Source organism: Dasypus novemcinctus, chromosome 6, assembly GCF_030445035.2.
Source record: "Dasypus novemcinctus isolate mDasNov1 chromosome 6, mDasNov1.1.hap2, whole genome shotgun sequence".
Lineage (NCBI taxonomy): Eukaryota > Metazoa > Chordata > Mammalia > Cingulata > Dasypodidae > Dasypus > Dasypus novemcinctus.
The window spans coordinates 94,011,698-94,024,640 of NC_080678.1; positions in this window are offsets into that span (position 1 = coordinate 94,011,698).

Here is a 12,943-nt window from a genome sequence, read left to right on the forward strand (position 1 = left end):
TTTTAAAAAGAAACAGGACTACACTTGTCAGCTTCATATTACCTAAATATGGAAGGAAATTATTTTTATTCTGCATGTTCTGTCCTAAGTGTCATTTTGAGCCATACACATAATACTCAGATTCCTCACCCTTGCTTAGGAGTAAAACATGTTTTATAGGATGATAATATCCCCACAGTTATTTGAAGTGGTTTGGAAAAAGCAAGATTCACTTTTCTGACACTGGATAAAATCTACAAATCAGCCCTAGAGTTGTTCAAAGGTAATAAGGTAATCGAGAAAACTAAAATATACACCATATATCATTCCCATGAAAGGAAAATGGAAGGAGTGGAGTGTGGTTTGCAGATCAACTGCATTTCATAGCTTTTCCAGTTAAATTGGAGCACTGAACGTTTAGATGCATACCAATTATGCATGGCTCCTTGATCACACATTTAACACTGACTACCAACTTTGACACAGCACTATTCATCATCTGGCCAAACTACTGAGGTTTAAAACATACGTAAACTGCCTTTTGACAGCTGATACTGTATAAGACAAAGTCAAAATGCAAAATTAAGCTCTGATTGATACTTTATCTGAAAAATAGGGAGGAAGGTAATGCATTTACATGTTGAGTTTGGTATCACCCTTTTAAATTGCTGTCTTTTGTGTTTTAGATTGGTTTTCCTGTTTAGGGATATGACAGAAGTATTTTCAGTTCTGATGGGATAAGCAAAATAAATGAACCATGTTTATAAAAGCTGGATCTTGAAACACTGGGATTCAACAACTAGAAGCTTAGGTGATTTACCTCATGCATTGTTAGTGTCACAAATTTTATGGTTATCTCCAGCAGCTATTTCTGTACTACACACAGTTATCTTTTATCTAATTTAACCCAATCAAATTCTCCTTTTCTTACAGAGGCATTTATATTCAAAGTGGTGATGTCTTCCCTTAGAGGTATAGGGAGATTCACAGGTTTGATGGAAAATGGATAGCTCAGTAGTGACTTGGTCTTCCTTATGTACTCTGTTGGGATTTATTTAGCTGTGTGAGCCCCAGCTCTTGGTACCTGAGAACTTAATGTTGCTTGTTGATGCATACCACTTTAACTTCATGGAAAATAGACCCATCTGTTAAACAAAGGCTAAGTTAATGATATTTTCTGTGCAGATATTGGATTTTATTTTCAACCTTTAGGAAAGGAATTTTTTCCCAGTAGTTTCCTCATCTTACTTTTAAAAAACGTCTCTAACATTCATCATCAGACAACTGGAGTTTTTGCTGATTTTGCAACTTATTAAAAATGGATAGGCTGTTGAACAGCTAACATTCAGAAGTTTTATATGGTTGTAGGGATGGGGGCATCTTCAATGTTTATTTTAAAATAAAATAATTTCTTGACTGATCTTTTGTGGTTGTGGTACATCATACTGGAAGGGTTATCTGTCTACTTTGTCAACAAGTATTTCTTTTGCTAGCACCTCCCCTTGTGTGCTTTAAATGACATCTGCCTGAGATGTACCACAACCATACGCCAGCTGTTTTTTAGGGGCTTGGATAAAATTTTTGTGGTTTAGTGAGTAATCCATAGATGGTATTATGCTTACAGACCTATAAAACTAAATTTGGCTGTGTAGAAAATAATTTCATGACATTTAAAATTACAAAATTGAAGTAAATAAGTTATTGATATACTGATGTACCCTATGAATCAGTTCGGAGATGGGATAGTGAGAAAGCCCTTTGAGATTTCAAACTTATTTGCATTAGTAAAGTGAACATGTAATGTGAATGTATAAAGGTGTTAATATTTATTCGATTATTTCTATGCATGTTTTTCAAAGAACTGCTTGTTCTTTTCAAAATAACTCTATTTATTTTTGGTATTCTACCATCACAGTCTAAAGGTAAAACTTTTATGTCTCAATTCAGACTACATTATGGGTGAAGAACTTTCTTAGAAGTCCCCAAAGTGTTCTGTGTACTATGTAAGTGCTTGCTCAAGCTGCAGGGGGCCTTTTCGCTTGTTCAAATGCATATTTTTAGAAAGTTACAAGGAAATGATTGCCACATGAGTCATTGCACTTTCTTGGTGTAACAAGACTCCACAAATAAAATACTTTTGTAAATATATACTATCAATCACCTAACATGGATAATGTAACTTCCTTCTTAAAACATTAAGGTAGAATGTCATTGATTACCTTGATTAGAATAGTTTTATTTCCAGATCCTAATAATCCTAAAGAATATGGAAGAATTTTCCCAAAAATTATTGTATCTTGATATTAAAACAAATACCCTTAAAACATCTTAAATCAGTTAGCTTCTACCATCTTAGTCTCCTTATACTTGCACCTCTGATGCGTAGGACTATTCTCCTTAAAGGAGAAAATAGAGTGTGTGTTTATTTTTTAGAAGCCTCATTAATTGAGTTGCTAAGCTAACAATCAATTCATAGAATGTTGAAGGTCATTGAGTAGTCAGTCTCCTAAGTATCTTAGGAAATTTGGATTGTTTATTAGTTTTTCTAGGGAGAAATGGATGCAGGTAAGCACTTGAGTTCAAACTCATCCTTAATCCGTATGACCCTGGAGTCCTTATTAAGCACTCTTAAATGGTCTTGACTAAAAATTAAATTTGATAGCATCAGTATTGCCTTTGAGTTTGTCCCTTCTATAAAGGTAAAGGGGGGTGCTGAGAAAAATGAAAGTGAACTTTTAAGGCTCATCTTTCATCTTTTCCCATTTTGAATTTTTCTGCAAAAATATTGGGAAAGACCAGTGAATGTTTTAAATCACATTAGATAAAATCATATTAAAACTGATTGTTCATTGTCCTTGGAAAAAAACAAACACATGCCTACCCCTTTTTATGACATGTATTTTAAAGACTTCCCTGTAGTATGTGCCTGATTTGCCTGGGCACTTCTATAGTATTTTCAGACTTAGGAAGACCCTAGTCTTTTTCACAGCAGTTTAGTTAACTTTAGGCCACATTGATAACTTTCATGTTCTGTTTTCCTCAGGATGCCTAGAATGTCTTGAAGAGGGTTCGGGTGAGGGAGAAGCTTGAGAGAATTCACATTGGGATTTGTTTTTTTTTCTTTTTATACAAAGTTATTATAAAAGGGGATTGTGTATGAGGCAGGAGCTTGAGGTATCACATACTGTTTGGATTTGGTGAATTTTCTCCTTTTTTCACAATTATTTTGAGGTTCTAATTTCTGACTTCAAGTTATGCTGAAAGATAGTCCTGTGTCAAATTTACTTTCCTCTTCTTGCTGTTTTGTATCATTTGGGAAGGAAATCTCTGTGAAGAGGTAGATTGCCTTCAATATTGCCTTTGTCTACCCAGAATAAAATACTAAATTCACAATTATTTTCCCATAGAATTTTAAATAGATTCCATTTATTTGGGGATATACTTATTTCAGTTTAGAGTTCTGGTGTCAGATTTACTGTTATTCCTTTGTAGATCATCTGGAGTAGCAAGTTTAAGATTATCAATTATCCTTAATATCCTGCAGTTTTACTAACATATGAATAATCATTTTGTTTTATTTACTCTGCCCTATGACTCTTGTTCTGTGCTATGAAAATTTTCCAATATATTTTAAAATAATATCTCCTTTTTATTCTCTCTAGTCTGTCCCAGAAATTCTTTGGACATTTGTTAGATCTTCTATATCTATCTTCAGTATCTTATAACTTCTTTCATATTTATCTATCTCTCCAAGGTGTTCTCTAGGTGATTTCTTGTGATCTTATAATTTGCTAACTCTCTTTTTAAAATTTTTATTTAATTGTCTTTTTTGTTTAAAGATACATAGATCACCAAAAATGTTACATTAAAAAATATAAGAGGTTCCCATTTACCCCACCCCCCACCCTCCCACATCAACCTCTTTCATCATCGTGGCACATTCATTGCATTTGGTGAATACATTTTGGAGCACTGCTACACTGCATGGATTATAGTTTACATTGTAGTTTACATCTCCCCCAGTGTATTCAGTAGACTAGGGTAAGGTATATAATGGCCTGCATCTGTCCCTGCAATATCATTCAAAACAACTCCAAGTCCCAAAAATGCCCCCACATCACACCTCTTCTTCCCTCTCCCTGCCCTCAGCAACTCCCATGACCACTGTCTCCACATCAGTGATACAATTTCTTCCATTGCTAGAGTCACAATAGTTCTATTCCTCCATCCTGTGGACCCTGGGATGGTGATGTCCACTCCATGTCCAAATCGAGAGGGGGCCCAGACCCCACATGGCTGATGCATGTGACTCTCCTGCTTGCAGTCATAGACACTCTCGGTTCCCTGGTTGACCATCTTTACCTCCCTGTTAGCTGAGCTGGGTCACGCTTATGCTAAATCTCTCTTGAGTCATAGCCATAACTAGTATGTTTCCCCCATTTACTGAGTGTATACAGGTACCCAAATGTGTGTGTGTGCATGTGTGTATGTATGAGTGTATATCATATGGGGGGAGGAAAGATGGGTTTCGTATGTATATATGACTGCATGTTCATTCTATTTGGATCTTTGTGAACTACATTTTTTTTTCCTCTGTGATGCCCTCTTCTGGTTTCATAGATTTTATTCCTTCTTTATATCTTTGAATGTTTTAATCACACTTAAAATTTCCTTTCAAATTGCTCTAGCTCTTATTTCTCAGAAACAAAAACAATTTAGTACAAGGGCTTGAAATAAAGCTGAGGATACCCCAAAATAGAACACAAAGTCATAGATGGAGAGTCAGAAAAAAAAGATAATTATCATAGAAGCTAAACAATGGAAGTAAGTTTTCCAGATTGAAAGTGACCTCTAAATACAGTCCCACAGCAAGCCATTTAGTAATGAAACTTGAGAAACAAAGGATGAAGAGAAGATTCTAAACTCCCCCAAAACAAAAACTGATAATTTACAAATGAAGGAGAATAATAATGGCATTGGATTTTTCAAAAACAGCATTGGAAGCTAGGTATGCCTTCATTTTTTGTGAGGAATTTATTTACAAAGTGGATAATTCTGTATCTAGCCAAATTATCAATCAACTTTGAGGGTAGCCTAAAGATATTTTACAGACATACAAAGTCTCCAAAAACATAACTTGCTTCACCTTTTCTCAGAAGCTACGGGAGATAGTGCTCCACCCAAACCAGGAAAGAGAATTCCCAGGATGATGATGAAAGGGAATACTCCAGAAAAACAGTTGTGCAGTAACTTTAGATAATAGCTGGTCTCTTCTGGAAAGGAGGCCAATAGGCTTCAGGAAGGAAGCCTCCAAGCAAGATGGAAGAATAAAACATAGGTGAACACCTTCAGAACCTAAGGCTAGGCAAAAAGTTCTTAGTCATGCCACCAAAAACACAATTCATAAAAGAAAAAATTAATTGAAATTCATTAAAATTAAAAATATTTATTGCAGAAGACCCTGTTAAGGGCCCAAAAGTCAAGCCAGACTGGGAAAAAATATTTTCAAACCACATATCCAACAAAAGATCTATATAAAGAAATATACAGAAAAATGCAAATTCTGTAACAAGAGTTCTCAAAAGTTAACTATAAGGAAATAATCCAATTATAAAATAGGCATGATATTTGTTTTAGCAGCCAGTAAACTAAAACACTCCCTAAGGTCAGAAACAAAACATGCATGTTCACTTTCATCACTTCTATTCAATATTGTATTGGAGTTCTAGCCAGGACAAATGGGCAAGAAAAAGAAATAAGAGGGATCCAGTATGGAAAGGAAGAAATATCTTTATATGCAGATGATATGATCTTTTTTATAGAAAATCCTAGGAAATCCACTAAAAGCTATTAGAATGAATGAGTTCAATGATGTTGAAAGATCAGTATAAAATAATCTATTGTATTTAGCAATCCAGAAATGAAATTATGAAACAATTTCATTTATAATAGCATAAAAACACAAGAATAAATTTAACATAAGAAGTGCAAAACTTATACTCTGAAAATTTGAAAATACTGTCGAAAGAAATTAAAGAAGATATAAACAAATGGAAAGACATCCTCTGTTCATAGACCAGAAAACTTAATATTGTTAAGATGTCAATTCTACGAATTTTGATCTACAGATTCAAACAAAATCAGTATCAGTATCCTGGCTTACTTCTTTGTAGAAATTGACCTGATGACCCTAAAAGCAATATGGAAATTCAAGGGACTCAGAATGCTCAAAACAATCTTGAAAAAGAACAAAAAGTTGGAGAACTCATGCCAACCAATTTCAAAACCCACTACAAAGCAAGAATAATCAAGACAGTGTGGTACTGGCTTGAGGATAGCCATATAGATCAATGGAGCAGAATTGAGAGTCTGTAAATAAACCCACATGTCTACAGCCAACTGGCTTTTCCTCAGGGTGCCAAGATCAAGTAATGGGGGAAAGAATAGTCTTTTCAACAAATGACACTGGGAAAACTGGATATTCAACCATATATGGTTACTTCACACCATATATAACAATGAACTCAACATGACACAAAGACCTAAATATAAGGGGTAAAACTGTAAAACCCTTAGAGGAAAATATAGAGTTAAGCTTTTGGTACCTGGAATTTTTCAATGGATTCTTAGATATGATACCAAAAGCACAAGCAACAAAGAAAAATACACTTCATTAAAAACTGGACTTCATCAAAAATTTTTAAAAATATTCTTTAAAGGAAACTATTAGGAAAATGGAAAGACAACTCACAGAATAGGAGAAAATATTTATATATCATATATCTGATATGGGACTACCGTTAGAGAAAAAATGGCCTTCACTGGGACTTGGAGACTGAGGATTGTAGGCAGGCAGGAGTTTATTGGGAAGCTCTCCCAACAGAGGGGTTCTGAAGATTAGACTTCAGCCTGCTCATGGAAGGTGCAGATGTGAATTTATACAGTACATCAATAGGCAGGAAAACATTAGCTCGAGGGGAGGGGATTAGACTCTTGAGTAGAGCCTCTGGTTAAAAGTGAATTCTTCTCATGCATAGCTTGGGGGATAGTGGGCTAGGAGGTAGGGGGTCTGGAAGGGATGGGTACTTATCTGCTCCATTCCCACAGTGATAAAGCTTATCCCTGGGGGGAAATACGCTGTTCTCCCAGGTTGGCATCTTGCTCAACTGGAATGGAGTCATAGCCTTATGACCTCGTAATCATTGCAAACCTTGTAAGAGAGAAGCTCTAACAACTATAAAGAATGCTCTCACAATTCATTAATAGACAACCTAATTATAAAAATGCGTCAAAGGATTTGAATGGACATCTTCAAAGAAGATGTATAAATAGCCAATAAGTGCATAAAAGGATGTTTGATATCATTACACATCAGGGAAATGTAATTCAAAACTACAGTGAAATTCCATTTCACAAAAGAGTCAGATAATAACAAGTGTCAGTGAGGATGTGGAAAAATCTGAACCCTCAAACTGGTGGGAAGGTAAAAGGATGTAATCACTTTGAAAAACAGTCTGGAAGTTCTCAAAAGGTTAAACATAGAATTCCTATATGACTCAGAATTCTTCTCCTAAGTGTAAACCTAAGAGAAATGAAAATACAAAAACTAGTACACTATCTCTGAAGTCCTGTGGTAACACAGTCCAGGTGAGTTGTATGGTGGGTAAACTATTAGATTCCTGCCACTCAAAAGCAGAAAGGAGCTGTTATTTACATTGAGCTAAGTCTGTCATGGAGAAGGGGACATGGACTCTGATTGTCCCCACATCACCATTTGCTACTTCCCTCAAAGGATAGAGGCCATTTGGGGGGCTTCTTGATTGGGTGAAAAGAAGCCCCACTCTGGTGACTCATCCTGCAGCACACCCACTGTCCATGTCTAGGACTGTGTACTCCTCTTTTCTTGTTTCTTAATAAACTCTTTACTCCCTTTCTTAAAAAATAAATAAATAAAAAAGGACTTCTAGTATGCCCTGCAGGACTAGCACCAGGCACAGAAGGAGGAGACTCAAAAATGAGGGCAGGTCAAGGGAGCCTTGTGGTAGTTTCTGGGTCATAGCAGAAGGGTGGAACTAAGGAGATGATAATCTAAAATACCACTTTCCCCTCCAGGCTAACCCCTCACCACTGGGCTCCACATCCACTCTGCTTGTGCTGGGCTGCTGGCAGTTCTGCTCATTCTAGATGGCACATCCTGACCCCAACTCATGGACCCCCGAGGCAATGGTTGCTGAATTCCTGCAAATAAGTTATCAGAATGCAGCTTGCCACATCCACCCAGCAGAAAGAAGGAAAAACAGGAAGGCCCCCACCCACCCACCTACTTTAATAAATACTTCAAGGGCTCAAGGACAGTGGCCAGATGCCAAGCCCCACTAGGCAACCACCCTAGAAATCAAACCACCCAATGAGTTTCCAAACTTTGTCTTAAATCCACCAAACAGTGCAGACTCTAGCCCCCTATGATAGTCAATAAAACCAGAAACCCCTAGGAAGAGTGAGAGTGTCTCTCCCTTGAGTACGCAGTCACGTCTTGAGTGTCTACTTTCTCCTTATTAAACTCTTTTCCAATTTTCCTTAAAAAACACCAGTACAAAAATGTTCATATGAACATTATTCACAATAGCTTAAAGATGGAAACAACCAAAGTGGCCACCAACAGATGAATAAACAAAAAGTGTTATGTACAATGAAATATTATTCAGCCATAAAAAAGAATGATGTACTAATACTTAGATTAAACATTATGCTAAGTGAAAAGTTAGTCATAAAAGATCACATATTGTGTTCTTACATTTATGAGAAATGTTCAGAATAGACAAATCTATAGAGACAGAGTATAGGGCTGGAGAAATGGCAGTGGGTGTTCAGAGATGACTGCTAAAGGATATGGAGTTTATTTTTAAGATGTTGCATATATTTTAAAATTGGTTGTGATTGTCGTTGCAGAACTCCGTGAATATAGTAAAGACTATTGAATTGTACACTTTATTTTTTTAATTAATTAATTTTTTAATTACATTCAGAAAATATGAGGTCCCCATATACTCCCCACCCCCCTCATCCCACTCCTCCCCCCATAGCAACAATCTCCTCCATCATCATGAGACATTCATTGAATTTGGTGAATACATCTCTGAGCACCACTGCACCTCATGGTCAATGGTCCACATCATAGCCCACACTCTACCACGTTCCATCCACTGGGCCATGGGGGAACATACAATGCCTGGTAATTGTCCCTGCAGCACCACCCAGGACAACTCCAAGTCCCGAAAACACCTCCACATCTCATCTCTTCCTCCCATTCCTCACACCCAGCAGCCACCATGGCCACTTTCTCCACACCAATGCCACATTTTCTTCGATTACTAATCACAATAGTTCATGAACAGAATATCAGTAAGTCCACTCTAATCCATATTCTATTCCTCCATCCTGTGGACCTTGGATTGGTTGTGTCCACTCCACATCTATATCAAGAGGGGGCTTAGATTCTACATGGATGCTGGATGCAATCCTCCTGCTTTCAGTTGTAGGCACTCTTGGCTCCATGGTGTGGTGGTTGACATTCTTCAACTCCATGTTGGCTGAGCAGGGTAAGTCCAATAAACCAGAGTGTAGGAGCTGAAGTCTGTTGAGGCTCAGGGCCTGGCTATCATATGGTCAGTCCAGAGATTCAAATCCCCTGGGTGTATATTAAAACCCCAGCACCAACTACAGTTCTGGTAAAAGTAACAGGAGAGGCTTGTGAAAAAAGATCACATCTGAGTCCAGCTCCATCACACAGAAACACAAACTCCAAAGAAGGGCCAACTGACATGGCACTGAACTCCATCTGCCTTGACCATAGAACCCGTGGGTCTCTGTAGCCCTCAGAAGAACCAATACCCGGGATTGTATCTACTTTATCTGTCTCTGGGACTTTGCTCAGGTGTGCATAAGGGCGACCCCTCTGATAACCTCCCAGCTCTTTTTTGGAGATTCATAGCCATATAAACTCATTTGTCCTTTCCATTTCCCCCTTTTATTCAGGTCAAAAGCATTTTTAACTCCTGGTATTATATGTAGACTGAAATAGTCTGCTGGTCCAAGTTGACCCTTGTATTCAAGATCATTTTCTAGTTACATCATTAGCTGGTACTTGGTAGTAATCCCTTGGTGCCAGGGAGGCTCATCCCTGGGAGTCATGTCCCACACTGGGTGGAAGGCAATACATTTACATGCTGAGTTTGGCCTCGAGACTGGCCACATTTGAGAACACAGAGGTTCTCAGGAGGTAACACTTAGGCACCCTGCAGCTCTAGGCCTTGTTCTTATTTCAGGTGCACAGGCTCACAAGCATATTCATTAGTATCAAGGGCTCATTGTTGGACCTTCCTTCTTTTTTGGTCTTTGCCGTTGCACTTGGGGGATTGTTGCTGTTCCTTTAGGGACTTTGATAGAGCTCCCCTGGCTAGGAACTCAGCACTCCCTCAGTTGTTGTTTTTAATTGTATCCACTATGAAAATATTCAAATATTTTAATGTACCCTGGATATATGCCCTGTAGAACTCCCTGCCAACCACATGTCCCCTGTCAATAACATCCCACACCAGTATTCCCCCGCTGCCATTGTTGAACCTCTCTGTAATCCAAACCTTCCTGAAAAGTGAAACCCAATATATTGCCAGCTACCTTTATTAATAAAATGGAATATAGCGATGAGTTTAAAGGTTAGATATAGAATACATATTAACTTGGAAGAATTAAGGTAAAAATAAATTGGGGTATCAAAAAATTTTTAAATGCAAAAGCTTTGTTTTTGATGTTTTGCCTTCCATCACTGCAATAAGTGTTGCCCTGTATGCAACTTGGTAAGGCAACTACTTCCATCTTTTCCTCAGTGTCTATGTCCTATATTTTTCTTCTCTTTTTTTCTAATTATTTGGCTTATCTTCACAAGAGCTATAGATCACAGTAATTCATATATACAATATATAGTACTCCCACATATCCAACATAAAACCTTTTCCCTTTCACAGCAATAATCTTTTTACATATTCATACTGTATTTACTGAAACTGATGTACAGCTATTGAGACAATAGCTTTCAAACAAGGTAACATTTGTGTTTACATTGTGGTTTATATTTTAGACTATGCAATTTTCTAAATTTTTAGTTATCTTATGTTTTACATTATGATTGACATTTTAGCCTATAAGCCCCTACATATTTTTGGTGTAATTTTACATGTCTTATATCCATCCTTGCATACTCTTGTGAGAAGAGTCTATTGCCCACACACAGTTACATTGGTACATCTATTCCATACCTCTTTCCCCCTCCACTTAGGGCCCACAGTGACAGTCAATCTTCATTGCTTGAAAGGCCATGTTCAGAGATACTTGCAACAGTGTTGAGGGCTTGTACACTTTAAAAGTGAGAATTTATTAATTTTTTTTTATTTTTAAAGATGCTCTAAATTACATAAATGTTACATAAAAAATATAGGTGATTCCCACATACCCCACTATCTCGCCCTCCCACACTTTTCCCCATTAACAAAATCTTTCATTAGTGTGGTGTATTTGTTACAATTGATGAACACATATTGAAGCATTGCTTCTAACTATGGTCTACAGTTTATTTATACATTTATGGCTTATACTTTGTACTGCACAATTTTATAGGTTTTGACAAAATGTATAATGGATTGTATCCATCATTGCAATGCCATGCAGAACAATTCCCATGTTCCCAAAATGTCCCATGTTACACTTACTCTTCCTTCTCCTTCCCTTCAGAACCATTGTTGATTACTGCCTTTATATCGATGTTACAAGTTCTTCCATTACTATAATAATAATGTATATTTCAATCAGTAGTTGCATACCCCCCTATGTTTGTTTATTCCTCAATTTTAAGGTTTTGGGATGGTGATGTACATTCTGCTTCCAATGGAGAGAGGGCATAGATCCCCTGGGGAAGTGGATGGAACTGTCTTGTTTGCAGTTATAGATACTCTCTAGTTTTTGGGGGATGGGTGTTTTCATTATCATTCTTTTTTCAATTGTCCTGGGTGAGTCCGACAAACTGGAAAGTAGGTATTGGTTGCAACTCTACTGATATTCAAGGCTCAAGTGGTACATGAGTAGATAGACAATTTAAGTGTCTGGAACATATATATATGTGCATATTTTTTACTTATTTTTAAAAGATACTGAGATTACATAAAATGTTACATAAAGAAATATATAAGGGATTCCCATATGCCCTACTCCCCACACCTCCCACCCTTCCCCACATTAACAACTTCTTTCATTAGTGTGGTATGTTCATTGCAATTGATGAACACATTTTGGAACATTGCCACTAATCATGGATTATAGTTTACATTGTAGTTTACACTCTTTCCCACTCAATTCTGTAGGCTATGGTTATATATATAATGACCTGTATCTGTCATTGCAATGTCACTCAGGACAATTCCGAATTCTGAAATTTCCCCCATATTATAGCTCTTTGTCCCTCTCCCTGACTTCAGCACCGCCAGTGGCCACTGTTGCCACATCAATGATATAATTTCTTCTATTGCTAGAATCACAATGTCTATAGTAGAATACCAGTAAATTCACTTTAGTCCATATTTTATTCCCCAGTCCTGAGGATTGTGGGATGGTGATGCACACTCCACCTCTAATCAAGGTGGGATTCAGTCACATATGGCTGATGGATGGGACTCTCTTACTTGCAGTTGTAGGCTCTCTCATTTCCTTGGTGTGGAGGTTGTTCATCCTTACCTCCTTGTTAGTTGTTCTGGGCGAGTCCAATAAACTGGAAAGTAGGTGTTGAAACTCTGCTGAGACTCAGGGCCCAGATGGCACTTGGACATCCCAGAGAAGATTCAAGTCTCTTGGATGTACATCTACCAATTCCAGTGCTAACTATAGGTTTTCAAAGTGAGTTGGGAGGTCATTCCAG